Consider the following 18142-nt stretch of genomic DNA (forward strand, 5'->3'; position numbering starts at 1 on the left):
TGGTAAGCCGCAGATCAGAGCGTATCGGTGGTCGAATACTGCGCAGGAGAAGTTACCGAAATGGTTCTTCTTGAGTGAAAAGACCTCCGACTGAATTGTCGTGTAAAGAGGCTGGCCACTTTCTGATCTGTGGCCGAAAAGCGGAACTTGGACAGTTCAATACCGGAGGCTCAGGTAGGAAGAATTTGCCTTTTTTCTGTTTTAGATCAGGGACTAGGTTACAGTATATTGTTGTCAAGATTTGTTTTGCAGATCAGGGACAAAAGGAAGTACTGTATATTTGGCCATAGATCAGGGTAACAGAATAAGGTAGGCAGTTATTCTAGATAAACTGTGAACAGGAACTGAAAACTTGATATCACGTGATAAAAAAGGGTTACGTAGCAATTTCTTTGACATGGGTAATCAGTGCTCTAAAACATCGCGAGATCCGGCCCTAACCGAAGACGCAAAATACATGCAATTGCAACGTTCTGATAACGTTAGGTATTATACGAAATGGGTTAGTAAATATGAATTTGATGGTAAACTAGATAAAACTTCACTAGTTAAACTCCTTAAACAGCTTAAATCTGATGCGGGAGGTCAGGCAAAAAAGCAACGCCAACTAGGCATTCCTCAAGCACACAGGTGGATTGAGGAAGCAAATCGTAGAGAACAGAAGCTTAAAAATTCAAAAACATTTGATGGTAAACAGATAAAACTTCACTAGTTAAACTCCTTAAACAGCTTAAATCTGATGTGGGAGGTCAGGCAAAAAAGCAACGCCAACTAGGCATTCCTCAAGCACACAGGTGGATTGAGGAAGCAAATCGTAGAGAACAGAAGCATAAAAATTCAAAAACATTATTTTTAGACAAAGAGGATAATAACTTGGTAATAGCAACAGCTCCTCCTCCTTCTCCCTTGCCCCCTCCCTTACCCTTTTCAGGATATGAAGCGAGTGGACAGGCTGGTCCGCCTCTGCGTTATCCTGAAGTTTCAGCAAGACCACAACCATTTGTTAGAGATCCTATTGAGACTAGGTCCCGAACACGTAAAACACATAGGGACACAGAATCATACCAAATAGAGAGAAATCTACAGGATGAGAGTGAGGAAGAAATATGCCCACTTATAGAAGTTCCAAATCCTCAGGAAGGGCAGGACCCAACACTCTTAGTATATAGACCATGGACACTGGAGGATATCCGGAAAGCTACTGAGGGAATCCCCCATCCGAAAGTTAATTTTATGAAATTTTTAGAAGATTTACAAGGCATGAGGTTGAGTTACAACTTGAATGGGGAAGAAGTAGAAAAAGTAGTAAGACAAATTATAGGTCCAGATTGGCACATGATTTGTGGCACCTGGAATCCTCGTAATGCAGAGCTTAGACCACTCCCACATAGTGACGCAGAGTTAGACAACAGAGTGAAAGGTCTGACAGACCAAATCTCTGAGAAATGGAAACCCAGAGCAGACTGGACTTGCATTAATCAATGCATACAACAGGAAAATGAGACAATAGATGGATATTATGCTAGATTATTAGAATGTTTTAATAATCATAGCGGTATGTCGGTTCCTGAGAACCAAACGAATGATTCCCCGTATGAACAACAATTGAAAAATGCATTTTTGAAAGGTTGCATTCACCTATTAGTAGCTTCATTACGAAGCATATGATAGACCATCGAACAGGGAGGCTACAAGACTTACTCGAATATGCTAGACATGCTGAAAGACATTTTAATAGTAAAAAGAAAAAGAAGGCGCAAGTCTTCACTGCTGAAGACGGAGCTGAAGTATTTGTATTACAGTCAGGTAAAAAGGGCAAGAAAAATACCCAGGGAAACGAACAGTCTGATAAACGATCAGAAGATTTTGAAGAGAGGAAAAAGAGAGGTGAGTGCTTCAACTGCGGGGAAAAAGGGACATCTAGCAAGGGATTGTAAGCACAACAAAAAGGTAATTACAGAAGATAAGGGAGATGAGGACTGACTATATGATAGTGAGGATACATCATGTGAAAGTCAGAAATTATCAGGAAAAGTTAATAAACAAAAAACAAATGTAAATGTGATAGAAGGAGTTGAGGAAGTGCAAGTAGATATGGAGGATGAAGAAAGTGAAATTTTGGACTTAGCATTATTGAGCTTAGAGCTCTACTTAGCAGATACGAAACCGGAAGTTACACTTCTGGTGGAGGGAAGGGAAGTCAAATTCCTATGTGACTCAGGAGCGTCACGGACTTTGATACATCCCTCCAAGTTACCAGAACATTCCAAATCATCTGATTATATACTAGTAAAAGCCGCAAATGGACAGGTATACAGGGAACCACTTTCCCATGATATAGCAATAACTGACCCTGTTTCAGGTATGACCCAGAGAAGTAAAATTGTTGTTTCTGCAAAGTGTCCAGTAAACCTATTGGGCAGGGACCTTATGCAGATATTTGGCATAGCAGTAGTTCCAACTGTACAAGGTATGGAGGCACAGAGACAAATGGATACCTTTGTAGTGCAATCGGAGGGTGAAACTTTTTACTGGTACAGCCAGGACCTAGTCACGACTGGTCCAGGGGCAATAACCGAGGAACTGATGAACATAGCCATCAGTAAAGCCCCCTCCCTTGACACTGATCAACAGCATTTGTTACACTGTACTCTATACTACTGTACTACACCAGGACCTGATAGAGAGTATGTGCAAGAATTGTTCAGAAATCGTGCAACTAGACTAGTATTGCGTACTTTGTACTGGGATACTGAGGGGAACAGTGTAGTTAGCTGTTCATTACCTCAATAATTCCTTGCATTATATAGATCAAATCGATTACCACATGTCAGCTTGACAAAGAACAAAAGTGTCAAATGGGCAGACTTAGGAGAAAAAGTAACAAGATGGGAGAAACAGACTGATTTAGAACTATCAGAACAAGGGATACAAAACAAAAACTGAATTGGTTGACACAGACACATCCAGCTGTACACTTGCAATCTAGTGAGGACAGCTGATTAGCGTTCTTATTAGAAGAAGAAGAAAAGGTCTTATGTGAAATTCCAACAACTCTTTGGTCAACAGGCAAGTCAGATGTAGGACTTATTCGAACAGCAGGACCAGTTACAATAACCCCAAAGTCAGCTTTTAGACCACAGAAAAGACAATACCCTTTGAGAAAGGATGCAGAAATAGGAATTAAGCCTATAATAGCAGCATTACTCAAAGAAGGAGTACTGGTAGAATCTCCTGATTCACCATGTAATACACCCCTATTTCCTGTTAAAAAAGCAAACGAGGAATGGCGGATGGTACAAGATTTACAAGCTGTAAATAATGCAGTAATACCTAGAGCACCTACGGTGCCAGACCCACATACTTTGTTAAACGATTTAGAACTGCAGCAGAAGTATTTCTCTGTGGTAGATATCAGCAATGCTTTCTTTTCAATTCCTATACATCCTGATAGTCAATATTGGTTTGCATTTACATTTCAGGGTAAAAGGTATATGTATACTCGACTACCACAGGGATATTGTGAGAGTCCAATAATATTTGCACAAGAAATGGCTAGCAACCTGGCAGGGTTTACCCCACCGGGAGGTAGTCAAATTCTACTTTACATAGATGACATCTTGCTAGCAGCCCCCATCCAGCAACAGTGCAGGGAGGATACTGTAGCATTATTGAAATTTTTAGCAACACAAGGACACAAAGTAAACAAAAGTAAGTTACAACTTTGGAGAAAATAAGTTAGATACCTAGGATATGTAATATCCAATGAAGGTAGAATACTAGATGAGGAAAGAAAAACAGCAATCTTGCAAGCACCCAAACCAGCAACCAAGAAGGAAATGATGTGTTTCTTGGGTACAACTAATTTTTGTCGGAGCTGGATACCAAATTATGCTTTGGAATCTGCTCCACTGACTGACTTGATATATAAGACGCCAATGGCAGCACAAGATATCTTACAATGGACACCTGAAGCAGAAACAGCTTTCTGCAGGTTGAAGCAGTTGATAGCTTCTTCATTAGTTTTAGGACTTCCAAATTATCATAAACGATTCTTTCAGACCGTAGATTGCAAGCAAGGATATATGACGTCAGTATTGACGCAACAACATGGGGATAAGCAACGCCCCATAGCCTATTATTCATCACAGTTAGATCCAGTGGCGTGATCTTTGCCTCACTGTGTACAAGCAGTAGTTGCAGCTGCAATGGCAGTACAGGCTTCGGCCTCAGTGGTGTTATTCCACCCTCTCACATTGAGAGTGCCTCATGCAGTTGCAATAATTTTACTGCAGGAAAAAGTGGCATACCTTTCTCCTGCTAGACATCTTTCATGTATGACTATACTGCTGAGCCAACCTCACATGACAATTGAACGACATACAACATTAAATCCATCAACATTACTTCCAACTCCTGCGGAGGGCACACCACACAGCTGCCTGCAGGAAATTGAACAGTTAGCTTTACCTAGACAAGATCTCACAGATATGCCCTTGGACAATGCCGAGGTGACATATTACGTGGACGGCTCATGCAGAAGGGGCCCTACAGGGAAGATTCTGGTGGGGTATGCAGTAGTTACAGACACTGAAATTCTAGAAGCCCAATCCTTACCACATAACTTATCTGCACAAGCAGCAGAATTGATAGCTTTGATGAGGGCATGTACTTTAGCAAAAAACAAGTGTGTGAACATATATACTGATAGTCAATATGGTTTTTCTACAGTACATGTATTTGCACAACAATGGAAAAATTGAGGAATGATAACATCTAGTGGAAAACCTATTAATCATGTGCAATTTATTTTGGAGTTATTAGAATCTATTCAGATACCTACCAAAGTAGCTATCTGTAAATGTGTAGCTCATACAAAACAACAGGATAAGATTTCGAAAGGCAATGCACGAGCTGATGCAGCTGCAAAGCAAGCAGCCTCAGACTCATAAACTTTACTTTTAAATGAGGAATTACAACCCTCTGAGATTTTAGATTTAGACATGTTAAAAACAATGCAGACGCTTACTACAAAAGCAGAAAAACAAAAATGGGTAAAACGAGGTGCAATTCTTGAGAATGGCCTGTACATTTCCAAAGAAAGAAAACCGATATTGCCGTCTAATTTATTTAGATATGCAGCTTTGTTGAGCCATGGGCAGTGCCATGTCTCAACAGGGGGGATGGTACAGTTAGTAAATCGAATATTCCAAACATATGGATACACAAACTACAGAAAAAAATTTTGTGCAACTTGTCATACTTGTAACAAGCACCATGCACAAGGGGCATTTAAAACCATGCAAGGAAGTTTTCCTATACCACCATACCTGTTCCATACTATTTGTATGGATTTCATAGAATTGAATAAATGTGAAGGGAAAAAGTTTTGTTTAGTTATTGTAGACATGTTTTCTAAATGGGTAGAAGCTTTTCCAACCAAAAACCCGGATGCAGCAACAGTGGCGAAAGCCCTGATAAAAGAAGTAATCCCTAGATTTGTCATTCCGGAAAGGATTTATAGTGATAACGGCACACATTTCATAAACCAGACAATCCACCAACTTGGGAGATTTTTTGGTATCTCCTTGAAGAACCATTGTGCCTACTACCCACAGTCAGCAGGACTGGTGGAAAGGTACAATGGTACCCTCAAAAGTAAACTTAGGAAGCTAGTTGAGGAGACCCAAAAGAATTCGATACACTGTCTGCCTTTAGCACTGCTGAGTATGAGAATGGTTCCAAATGTAAAGGGTTTGACTCCCTTTGAAATGGTTTTTGGGAGAGCATATTATGTGCCTCAGTGGAAAGCTCTCATGCCTGCAGAGCAAGAGGCTGACAGTTCATTAGCTAGTTATATGAGGAAACTGTTAACAAATAAATCTGTTTTGCAGTTTAACTCTTTTTTCAGATAAGGAACAGACCAGACCGGTGGAAGCAGTCTTGGCACCTGGGACATACGTTTGGCTGAAAGTGACGAAAAGGAAGAATTGGGCGAGTCCAAAGTGGGAGGGACCGTACCAGGTTCTGTTGGCAATGCCTACTGCAGTCAGAGTGGCCGAGAGGACGTCTTGGGTTCATTTGACACATTGTAAACCGGTAAAGAACTTTCAACTTGATAAAAACTTTGTGACTGATACACAACCAGACCGAGATGGCCAAAAACAAAGCGAATAGAAATTTAGATCAACCCCAGAGATGTTGCATAATCATTTTGTTGAGTGTACATTTATTGACTGTAATTGTGGCAATTTTCCTCTTGTTGTGGTTTATCCTACACACAACCACACAAGTGAAAGTGGGAAGGCATGATGAAACGTCTATAGAATGGCATCCAAATTTTAACACATACCTAGCCATGAAACGTGCATATGCAGAGACTATGAACATTTCAAATTGCTGGGTTTGTACAGCTATACCAACAGCATATGGAGGACAGATAATGTCCGCTGAACCTTTGGGGTAAATGAGACTTGGGAGAATTTACTTTTTGATACAGAAACTGTGAGATCACAGGACAAAATAGCTTTATTTTTACCTGTCACACAAAAAGGAATTGTATGTTTTTTATAAAAATGATACCCTCCAGGTGGGCTGGAGCAATTGTAATATAACCATATCTTACCGATGTTACATTAAGAATGGTAATGGTAATACTCTTTGCAATACTAATTATGACTCGTATTTGAACTCATTGAAAACAACTATGAATGACATTCGCAAAAATCCAGTTTTGTTTAAACAATTGTCAGTTATAGATCAGAAAATGTTTCATGCAGGGCTGATGCGTATTAGTACTAAAGTAGAAAACTGTTATTTTATTTGTGGGAAAAAGGCTTATAAATGGTTACCTGAGAATTGGTCCGGCAGTTGTTTTTTGGGTTACTTGGTTCCGGCAATAAGACATACTGCAGAATTACCTTTGGGTAAGATACGAAACGTGAGAAAAGCAGCCTGAAAACCTGAAGGTCCAGTTGAAAAACCTGTGAATCCAGTTGGAAAGATCAAAGCTGGCTGGAAAGACCACAATTCAGTAAAAGACAAAAGCAAATTGACTCATATGGACTTGAGTGACAGTGTTATATCTGGGGCAGGAATATTCCCAGCCTATGGAGCAGTCAAATCGATCTGGGAGCTGAGGAAGTTGTCGAAACTTCTTGAAGTAATGAGTAATGCAACTTTTTCTACCCTAGAACTGGTGACTGATGAACTGAATGCAATGAGAACTGTTGTGCTACAAAATCGGATGGCTCTTGACTTCACCCTAGCGGCGAGAGGTGGTACGTGCGTGCTTATCAAAGAAGAATGCTGTGCTTATATTCCTGACAATCGTCATGAGATCAATAACCACCTAGAGGTAATTCAGCAAGTATCAGCCATGATTGAACCAGGCCCAAACCCACTGATGGACTTTTTCCAGAATCTATTTGGGGGGTGGGGTTCCATCCTAATGAATATTCTGATTGCCATTTGTGTGGGTATACTCCTAATAGGAGCATGTGTTTGCTGTGGAATTCCCTGCATGAAAAGATTAATCAAAGATTTTATTGATGTATCTGTTACTGAAACTTTGTACCAAGATATTGAAACTGAAAAATTGATCTCAGATGACATTTTTTCTGAAGTATAGATTGAATGACTCACCTAGCTGAAAATCCTAAGTGGAAAAGGTTAGGAGATGAAATGACACTATGCATACTTCAAAATAGAATAAAAAGTATTAATAGGGGGGAAAATGTTAGAAAAATGTGTATTTGAATATATGAGAAATGCTAGTTTAAAAGCAAAGTAGTATAAAATGCATTTTATTCTATTAATCATATAATAGTAAGGATTAATTCATGTGTAAATGTAAGTAGTTTTGAAACTGCAGTGTGGCTTAAATCAAAGCTGATCTTTGACCCTGGCAGAATGCTAGCTTAGCAAGTTTTAATGTTTATGCTTTTCACAAGTGATTATCTGCTGGGTCAGGAAATTAAATGTGTGAAATAATGAAATCTTCTGCTCTTTCCTGTTGGAATGATTTGGCCTTGTAAATGTATTACTGAGATAGCACGCAGCTGTGTGAGAAAGTGTAACAGAGAACAAAGACGTGTATTAAGAGACTGAATCTGCTATTGTATTCGAACTGATATGAAACCTTGAAGAAGTAACTTTACAGAAAGACATTATGTCTGACCAGCTGGATAGCAAGGCCGTATTGTAGCTAGAGGAAAAGTTTTTTAAAATATACAGCATCAGCAGATTTAATGAATAGAGAACTGTAAGCTAAAGTGATGTAGATGCCCTGTGACATATCACGTCAGTAAGGTGGGCATAGCTTAAATGTTAAACCTACATAAAATTGTGTGCTTCGTGTTTCATGTCAGACAAAATTCTGTACTCGTACGTTTTTTGCCTCCTGGTGTACACTAGTAATCTTTTGAATCTGAACCTCCTGTGTATTGAATTCTTAATTTTAACACTTGCACATATATGAACAATTCGAATATCGGTAGTTCGAATAGTTCATAGGCGTACAATGCTACGTCGGCATTGTAATAGTAAACCTATATATATATATATATATATATATATATATATATATATATATATATATATATATATATATATATATGGGAGCACTTTACATTATCGAAATACTGAAATCTCGAATGTCATATGGTCGAGACCATATGATCGACATTTCAGTATATCGAATATGTAAAGTTTTAAAAAATAACACTTTACTTACCTTAAAACATTACGTGCACACAGAGGAAGGCTTCTTGTATGCTCTGTGTGTACGTAATGTTGTTATCTATTTTGTGGTGTTGACAGGAAGTGGGAAATCTCCCGTTTTGCGCTTCCGCATACAGCGCAATATGGGAGATTTCCCTTTTCCCCACTGTAGCGCGATCTTGGAGTTGGTATATTTAAGTAGGGGGGTGTGGGGGGTGCAGGCAAAAGCAATGTTTGACTTTTTTTTTTTCGTTTCATTTTAGAAGTTCGAGTTTCCAAAACTCGATCTTTTGGTCTCGATAATATGAGGTTAGAGATTTTGGGAATTTGATCTTCTAAAGTGAATCCATGGTTCCCATTCAGAAGCCTGAAACATCATAAGCCTGAAAATCAAAATCCTGAAACCAAAAGCCTGAAAATTCAGAATCCTGAAAACTCAAAATCCTGAAAGCCCAAAATCCTGAAAGACCAAAATCCTGAAACTCAAAATCCTGAAAACACAAAATAGACATACTGATGTCATTGTGGCTTTGCTATTGTTAGCCCTGTGGTGTTAGGTCATGCGTTGGGGTCAGGTAAGTGTGCGGTTGGTTTTATTTTAGGGTTAGGGGCGGTTTAAGTGAGTTAGGGTTAGGGCGCAGGTTAGGCATGTATGCAATAGTGACAAATATTGGGGTTAGGGGCGGTTTAAGTGAGTTAGGGTTAGGGCGCGGGTCAGGTGAGTGTGTGATAGTGACGGACCTTAGGGTTAGGGTTAGGGTCAGGGTCAGTTGGTAGATATTAGTGTCTTTATAGTGACATATTAGCATTATTTGTGTTTTCAGGATTTTGAGTTTCAGGATTTTGGTCTTTCAGGATTTTGGGCTTTCAGGATTTTGAGTTTTCAGGATTCTGAATTTTCAGGCTTTTGGTTTCAGGATTTTGATTTTCAGGCTTATGATGTTTCAGGCTTCTGAATGGGAACCGAATCCATCTATATACATATATGTATATATATATATATATATATATATATATATATATATATATATATATATATATATATATTGCATTCATACATTGGATCTACACTCTGAACCTCTCACTGCAAAACATCTGACCAAAGACACTGTTAATGGGCGTGAAGGGGCCCAAAACAGGGATCTCTTGTAATTATTGCTATTATCCCTTTCTCCACAGCTGAACTGATCTGCCTTGCAACACAATAACCAGCACTTGCAAGTCTTGAATCCAGGACCCGGCACAACATAGCCATAACTAGTTAACAGTAAGCCATTTCAGCTGTAAGATGTTAGGATAATTTCTCTAACATATCATGCAGAACAGTCCATCTACCATAGGGAATGTACAATGTTGAAGCAGTAAACATTCCAATGATACACACACACACACACACACACACACACACACACACACACATATATATATATATATATATATATATATATATATATATATATATATATATATATATATATATATCTGTGTGTATATACACATACATACACATATAAATATAGAACTACTTATAGATATGTATAAAACGAGTATATATAGACTGTGCACAGCATATCAAACAGCCATTATTCCTACAGTTGCCACCTTTTAAAATGGCCAGTGTTTGATTCTTTCCTACAAATGAGAATTATTGCATGAAACATACCCACACACAATGCAAAGGACATGACACCACATGCAAGTTTGCATACTTAGAAATGTTTATTTGTGTACAATTTCAGTTGTTTATGCCACTTCTTATAGCATCTGGCCCTGTGGGCAGTGGGTCATACTTGTCAACTGTGCAGATATGCACAGAATGACAAGATTTAAGCCATCATAGTGTTTGTTATGTTCCTCCAAACATGTATATTAGTCTGGCAAATAGCTGAAAGTGGAAGTAATGAAGTCATGATAGAAACATAAGTTTCAGATCCCACCACCTTCAGAACAGTCATGGTAATGTGAAATGTATTATGCACAAACGTCATCGGTTTGTAATAGGCATATCTATGATCTGTCCCTATATATCCCCCCCCAATATTAGGCTTTGTCCACATGTGATGCTCTGTTTTGTAGCAATGCAGAACAGTGCAGCTGTGGAGGAAGGAATTTCAGAGTGTGGATCTGATGTCTGAATGCACTCTCTCTCTCTCTCTCTCTCTCTCTATATATATATATATATATATAAACATGTAAGTTTACATATACACACACACGCGCGCATGCACACACACAAACACACACACACACATATATAATATATATATATATATATATATATATATATATATATATATATATATATATATATATATAATACATATATATATATATATATATATATATGTGTGTGTGTGTGTGTATGTCTACATATATACAAACACACACACACACACACACACACACACACACACACATATATATATATAAATGCATTTTCCTTACTGTTGAATGACTGTGCTGCATGATATGTTTGAGAAAACATCACACATATCTGCAGTTCAAATGGCTTAGTGGTAAATTGCTGTGGATATGGTGTGCAGGGTCCTGGGTTAGATACTTGCAAGGGCTGATAATTTAATTGCTGGCCAGAACAAGGGCTGTTGGATACAGAGTGACTAAGGCACCTGTACGCAGTTGTAAGTGTGAGCTAAATGGACAGTTATATATTGTGTGAAGTTCATGTTGGGAACAGATTGCCCTTTTTTTGTTAAGGTGAGAGTGGGATGCTGGGGGTGGATAGTAGGTATATTTGGGGAGGTAGGTTGGGTTGGAAGACAGACAAGAGACACCAAACAGCATACAGGGGTGGTATATGACACATGTGGTGGGTAAACACCTTGGACAGGGAGGGGTGTTTGTAAACTGGAAGCCCATGAGCCCCCAAATGGAAACAGTGGGATTGAGGTCCCCACCCATGGGCAGTCACTACTGCACCTTCACGGCCCTGAAGGTGGCTGTGCTGGGGCCTGAGCAGGAGGGGCAGGCTGACCCTCTAATTCCACCATGAGGGCCTCAAACTCATGTAGCAGATCTCCCAATTCTCTGCAGAGCTCCCTATGCACCAGACCCTGGACCTGACTTCAGGTGACAGGATCCTGTCTGTGTGCTCTCCCGGGGGGGGGACGTGCACAGTCCTTTGAGGTGGTTCCACCTGAAGGTAGTGCAGGACCAGCAGATGAGGAGATCCCGGGGTGGGTCCAAGATGTGCTGTGGCCTGGTGCCATGACCAGATGAGGTGGGAGAGGGGGTTCTGCTGGGATGAGCCTTCCCAAACATGCTATTGTGCTGCAGTTTTAGAACATATGTGGTTAGTAATAGTCAACACAATCCAGGATTAGTTATAACAGCATGCATAAATATTCCCAGTAACCCAAAATACCAGATTTGGAGCAGTTGCATAGCAAACAGAACATATGCATATATGGAACCACAGTGGCCATTACAATGGCATGCATGTTAAATTGTTAGCAACAGGGCACCAATGATAGTGTTTCAACATGGATCATGAATAGAAACACATTTCAATATTTGTTTCACAATAGGATATATGTCCCAACAGTAGGTTTGGTGTAAACATACCCATTGATTTGTGTTCAGATTATTGTTACAGACATGGTGGAGGGGGGAGAGATGTCAATTAACAACTATTATATCCTTGCAGTATGAGGTCCTCAGACCTTTTTTTCCTGCTTATGTCTTCTAGGTACCATGTCCCAGGAGTCTCTCCCTGCTTATGCTTCACAGGAGAATGAAATAACAATCAACTACCTTGTGCATCACCACAGAAAACTCTTTGAGCATATGGCCCATTGTCTGCAGGAGAGGACTGCCCTGTGGAATGAGCTCATCAGGTCTATATCAGATTGTCGAATGCTGACAACTTCAAAGCTTCAAACTTCGAACTTGAAAGTTCGAAGTCTAAAAACATTGAATGTCAAAAAAAAAAACACTCAAAACCCAAAACAAACAAAAAAAACACTCTATGCAGGGGGCAAGCCCCCCTGCACCCCCACCCCCCCACTACTGAAATATACCAACTCTGAGATCGCACTACAGTGTAGTAAAGGTAAATCTTCCCTTCCCGCACTCTATGGTGATCTCCGTTATACTTTTCAAAGTTTTTACACTTCGAACTTTCAAGTTCGAAGTTTAGTGCTTTGAACTTGTCAGCATTCGACATTATGATACAGACCCAGCTCATCCACAGGGTAAACGATGTTGGTCTGCATAATTGCAGTTATGAGCAGGTGCGACATCGTTGTACTGATCTCATCTGCCATGCCTGTCAGCGTGCTGCTGCAATTAGGAGGGACCAGCTAGCCATAGGTGGGGGTCATGCCATCCAGCCCCCACTGACACATGTTGAGGAGCTCCTCACCAGCCTTGGGGCACCCACCCACCAGCCAAGCCAGGAAACTGATGATAGCATTGTGGAGGTGGGTGCTACCCACACAATGGATGAGGAACATGCAGGCAAGGCCCCAGGGCACATTAGTAGACCACTGTTGCTTATCCATCTTTATCTGTAAAGTATCTTCATGTATATGTCAGATAACATAGTCTGTTTCTGCAGTGTAGTAATGAACAGATGTGCATAATCTCTAGTATTGTGGATTTGCACTGTTGATGTACTGAAATGCTGCTCCTACCCTGTACCAGTGCCACAGGTGTGGCTACTGACATTACATCTCTCACACAACAATGTAGGTCCCTCTGGTATACCTGTAGGGCAGCAGCCTGTAGCTGGTGAGTATAGAGTTTTTTTTGTTCAGGTTTGCCAATACACCGGTGATGTTATGGCCATGGTATTTGCCTTGCACACATTTAACATACCTACCCATAATGCATGCTGTACATGTTCACTTATTGTTGCTGTTAACTGCGCTGCATCACAGTGGTCACCATGGTGGCATATCTGAAGAGTATGTAAGAGTCCTGCAATAAACCTAACAACCTGTCAGTGCAAGATGTGTGGACAGAGATGAACATAATGGTGGGACAAATGGCCTACAGTAGGGACATGTCTGGAACATTACCCTTATACAGTGGCTGTAACAGTGTATACATCACTATTACAATGGCAACTGTTACAGATCTACACAACGGCATATCACAATACCACATTCCACACCTTTTACAACCTGTAATGTGATCCTAACATGAGCAATGAATGTGTAATATGGAATCCTATGTTAGGACAACAAATATGAGGAATACATACCTTAACAAACACTGGAAGCATATGTGTGCACACACTCCAAATAACATATTGTGGAAGCAGCTTTTGAGGTGCTTGACGGCATTCACTCTTCTTGAGTACGCACCTTCCATCAAGTATAGGGCCTGAATGTTACACTAAGCAATGGTCTGCTGTCCAAGAAGCATGTTCATGACATTTGCCCACTCACCTGTAATGGAGGTAGCACTCAGGAGTGGGAGACGTAGCTTTACCTCACCATTGCATATACCATGGCAAACAGCAGACAGTCATGTATGTGACTATGAAGTATGGGACAACATTAATGTAGAAAATAAACAGATGCCTATCCAAGACAGATGACAACACATGTTGCAAACTGGTCACAGAGGTAACCCAGAAACCTGCAGCAACACTGAGGGACTTGCAGGAAAATCTACCAAGTACTGCCTGTGCAGTACCTGTATTGGCAATTGCCTGGACTCTGCATAAGTGTGGCTTATGGGTTAGGGTAATTAGATGGAAGAGTTCCACAGAAAACATCATTCAGGGCTCTCTACAGGTAGCATATGCATAACATCAAGTCTCCCAAAGTCATCTGTTGCAATGTGTAATGGTGTGCTGAGACCAAGGCTGAAACATGCAGACAGTACTAATAAAGATACATGTGGTGCACAAGCAACACCTCACTCCACCTCAGGCTCACCATCCCCATCTGTACCTTGCTGGTGCCAGTGTACACCTTTAGGTTTGCTGTTCATTAGCAGGACCTAGGCTGGTAGACATGGTGTTCTAAATTTGGAACACTGCAAAATAATACTCATGTGTGGCCCATATTTGTCAAGCATCTGAAAAAAAGCTGAGGATGGGGAGGGGTGTCATCTTGAAACACAACTGAAGCATACATCCAAAGCTCACTAAGAATGGCTGCATCTGAGATCAAGGTCATGAATTGTGCCAGCCATAACCCTGACACCACAGCAATAGTGACGGCACTGTGTGACCTCCAAGGACTGTGTACATGAGCTGATGTGGCAATCCAGCAGAGTTGTGGGTTATTTGTAGGGTTGAGTGACCAAATAATATCAAGTGAAAAGGGGCCATGCTAGTATACCCCTTTCAGGAATAGTGCCTGCTGTAGTTCACTTAACAGGTGCTGCAACAAACCATTGTGTTAAGGATGTGCACACTTATGCAACCCACATATTGTATACATATCAATCAGCGCCTGCACAACTAACACATTTGCTTGATACTGCATTTGATTGCACAGGTCATATGTCACATATCAGATGTGTGTAATGTTAACATATGCAGTACTGTGCCCCCACTGCATATCAGGGAAGAGGCTGGTATGTCAATAAGAGTGTGAACACTCCTCATAGCCACAGTAGGCTTTGAAGGTTGTCAGTGCAATTGGATTTTACTGCTCATACATGCACTGCTGATGATGAGATCTGCAAATCAGAGGTCAGGCATTCACTATTGACATCCATCCTCATATCATCCCAGGTATGTGTCAGACAAATGGGGTCTATATTAGAACACCGAACTTTCAAAATTTTGAGTGTTCTAATATCGAACCCTATTAATCGAAAATTTAAAACATTGAACATACAGAACAGAGAATTTTTTCCTATGGAAAAAATTTGCTGTTCCAAAACACATACACACAACACAAGCACATCAAACAAACAGCAATCCACACACATACACCTAAACTTTTACACCTAACCCTACACTAAACTATACATACACCACTAACTATCCACTTACCTTAACCCAAACCCTAACCCTAAGGTCTGTCACTATCGCACAGTCACCTCACCCGTGCCCTATCCCTAACTCACCTACCCCGCCCTAACCATCACGTCCACACAATCGCACACTTACCTGACCCACGCCCTAACCCTAACTCACCTAACCCACCCTAACCCTCACGTTCACAACATCGCACACTTACCTGAACCCAACTCATAACTTTCCACCACAGAGTTGAAAATACCAAGGCAACAGATATATACACACACACACACACACACACACACACACACACACACACACACACACACACACACACACACACACACTGAGCTGCTAGGCATGTCACAAAAGCACTGTGCAAACAACAGCCAGACTGCCACAGCACTGACCCAAGTTTCCTATGGGGAATACACATGTGCTTGCAAATACAGCAGGCACTATGGGCATGTAACAGCATGGAGTAGCAGACACCAGTGTGAAAATGCATACCCGCAACCAATCTGAACACAGTCACAGCCACATTATGGTAAGCCTAATTAATAGTACAGTATATGGACTGTGTTAACAAAACCATCCTCATATATGCCACTCACACACTAACCCTGCATATACTGGGACAATACACAGTGTAGTCTGATGCCTGACTGTGGTAGGGGGCATGTGTCAGTCTGGCCCTACAAATATGTACGCTGATAGGGCGCCATAAACTGGAGCAGCATGCAACATCAGATAGAACAGGACCAAGAACAGTGACATCTACCACAGTCTGTACACAGGCCAAGTAACAGCTCTGTCAACAATCCCCATAAGTACACAGACCTTGTTACTGTACACACTACAACAGAATGTCCAGGTTTTGTCCTCAAATATAAGCCCTACTATACATAACATGTCTAGCAGTATATCTCACTGGCTTATCAGGTATGATGTCTGTACATAATGATGTACTGTACATATGCACCTCTTACTGCATGACATATGGATAAAGGGTGACAGACTTGGGAGATGGAGGCACAAATGCAGGGCTAATATTGACATATTGCTGTGATAAACTGAGAAATGTCCTGGTGTAACAGGGTTTGCGGTGACATATCTCTTCTGAGGGATATGAAGTTAGTAACTCACATGGATGTCACCATGTACTGACTGCAATCATCGCAGTATGCTACTAGATTTCTAAAGATATGAAATGTGTGAGTAACACTCCACATGTAAGACTCCAAACTCTGGTCAGTTTCCAGATAGCCCTATAGGTGAAAAATTCCTCAACCACATAACACTGTCATGCCAGACTTTAAATCATGTAGAACAGCCATATCCACACAAACCCTGTTAAGCCAGCATTACTTCAAGTGTAGAGCAGCAATACTTACATTCTGTTCCCATGTCTGGAACATCCCCCTCCTGCTTGTTGGCCTATCTCCACAGTGTATGTTGTAAGATGTATTTCCAACTACCCTCTGCGATGCTGTTTGTCAAACACCCACATGAAGTCCTACTCACAGTGAAGGAAAAAGGCCAACACCCACATGAAGTGCTTAGTTATAGGGGTGTGTTTCCATGCACTTGGCTATAGGAATGATACCACAGCTGTTCCACATGTATTTAGCAAGTGGGGGACTGCAATTCATGCACAGGCTATCAGCTGATCATGAGCATTATATACAAAACTAAAGCTGCTGCCTATGCAAAACAGATGTACTTTTCCACATCCACCAGAGAGGGAGAGAGAGAGAGAGAGAGAGAGAGAGATAGAGAGAGACAGACAGACAGACACACACACAGACAAAGTAAGAAAGGAAGGGAGTAAGAGAGTAAGAGCCAAGCTTGTTTGTGTATGATCCATGGGTGGATAGTGGTATCTGGGTATTATAATGGTTGCCTATATTGTTTACTAATCCATACTGTCACATAGTAATTGCACATGGCTGTATACATTTACAACTGAGAATCGTCTATAACAACTTCTACAGTGTTTGAAAACCGCTGGCCTTGTAATGTGGACAATGGGACATATAGGTCCTGAATATAATGATGCAGCAAAACCCACACTGCAATGGATCCTGTCATTACACAATCACCCCAACACCCACACAGGATACTGATGACACACATAAACACACATTTATCAGTACTGAAGGTGAGTGACATCAGCAACAGTGCTAAAGGAGGGATAAGAGAAGTGTAGTAAGTGTGAATGTCCACAAAAGCAGGTGTCAACAATGACACACACACACACACACACACACACACACACACACACACACACACACACACACACACACACACACACCCACACACACACACACACACACACACACACACACACACACACACACACACACACACACACACTTGCCAGTACTGAGATGCATACATTCATTGCTTAACAGAAGTGTAGTAGGTGAATGGGCCTAAAGGCTATACAAGGCTAGGCAAAGGGAATACCTTGGCATC

The sequence above is a fragment of the Protopterus annectens genome, chromosome 4.part1, assembly GCF_019279795.1.
Source record: "Protopterus annectens isolate FY-2018-M chromosome 4.part1, PAN1.0, whole genome shotgun sequence".
Classification (NCBI taxonomy): Eukaryota; Metazoa; Chordata; order Ceratodontiformes; family Protopteridae; genus Protopterus; species Protopterus annectens.